Source organism: Belonocnema kinseyi, chromosome 7, assembly GCF_010883055.1.
Source record: "Belonocnema kinseyi isolate 2016_QV_RU_SX_M_011 chromosome 7, B_treatae_v1, whole genome shotgun sequence".
In the NCBI taxonomy this organism is placed as follows: Eukaryota; Metazoa; Arthropoda; class Insecta; order Hymenoptera; family Cynipidae; genus Belonocnema; species Belonocnema kinseyi.
Genome location: NC_046663.1, coordinates 109,605,863 through 109,607,347, shown reverse-complemented (window position 1 = coordinate 109,607,347; position 1,485 = coordinate 109,605,863). Strand labels below are relative to the sequence as shown.

The 1,485-nt window shown below is 33.3% G+C and overlaps 1 protein-coding gene across 1 annotated transcript in view; it reads right to left on the bottom strand.

Annotated features, from left to right (window-relative positions):
* The window catches only part of LOC117176617 (DNA damage-regulated autophagy modulator protein 2-like), a 5,503-nt gene that overhangs the window by 1,941 nt on the left and 2,077 nt on the right, over positions 1–1,485 (bottom strand). The gene's annotated exons all lie outside the window — the stretch shown is intronic.

Here is a 1,485-nt window from a genome sequence, read left to right as displayed (position 1 = left end):
AAGTTAAAAATGAAGATTTATTTCTTTCGACGAGAATTTCTTTCGATCGATCAGAATTTTGATGCTAACTTCTTTTGATTCTATAGATGCGAGATGCTTCTGAATTTGAGAAAATTTGAAACTTAAAACAGGCACAGACTAAAAATTTTCTCAATTAGAATCTCTTACAGTCAAAAACGCTCCAGATATCATACAAAAAAATTCATAAAAATTTAGAGTTTTACATAATATGAAATTGCAAAAATAGAATGTAATATTTACAAAAAACTGTATTAAATATTCCTTATTAATTTTTTCTTAAATTCAACATTTCTAACAATTAATTTTTTTAGTTGGCTGCTGCGTTTACATCAGACACCGCCAAGTTGAACAATGGCGCAAAGAAAGAGGACACATTCTAGTCGATAGAAAAATAACCGGGATAACTGCGTTATGTGGGGTTCTAGCATGCTTTGGGCTGGATATTTTAGCAAATTTTCAGGAAGCTAGGGTTGTCGCAGCTCATATGGTTGGTGCAATGACCTGCTTCATAGCTGGAACTCTGTATTTCTGTTTACAGGTAAAGTATTTTATGAAAAAAGATATTAAACAATCTCAATCTGAGCGAAATAATTTTATAAATGACTCTTCGATCCGAGCCATCAATTGTACCCGAATTCTACTTTCACAATTCCAATGTCAAGTCATCACTTCGGAAAACGGGTGATTCGGTTATTTAAGTTTCTCATAATTTTTTTCTGATTAATCTCTTAATTTTAGCATTAAAAAGGCTTTACGTTTGAGGACAGGACGGGAACCAAAAGCCCTTAATATTTTAGCGAAACGTACTGAAAATCATTTCTTCAGTCACTCGTTAGAAATGCCTATTGCGTGGTATTCAAATCGCAGATGAAAAATTGAAGAAATGTAGTAGTTTCAATATCCGCTCAACTTGACATTATTTAATTTCCTAAACTATCCCAATTCATTCGTTTCTGGGACAACTTTCTCTAATTTTGTTTGTTGAACAACTTAATTAAAGCCTCCCGAGTAAACATGCTTAAACTTGAGTTCGACTTGGTTATGTCTTGAGTTTGTCTTCAAGACATCGATGTCTGTCTACGTCTCAAAACTGAGTCGAGACATAGACCTTCGTCTTACTTATATGTCCACGGCAGGTGAAACAGCGTTTACTTGTCTCAAGTCGAGCCTTTTCTTTGCTAAGACGACGCTTACGTGTCTCAAGGCGATCCTTGTTTTGGCTGAGATGGTCGACTCTTTTTCGGCTCATAAATGAGACTAAAATTGATGAATGACAAATTTTTAATTAATAAATTAGTTATTTTTATTTTAAAAATTCACAATCTGTCGGTCTAAACACGTATAACCATTAAAATTTCTCTTCAAACAAATAAAAATGGTAACTTTCTAGAAGGATCTCCTAAGCCGTTTTAAATACGTAAAAGCAAATAACATTTTGGGTATCATCGTCAAACAAGTATAATA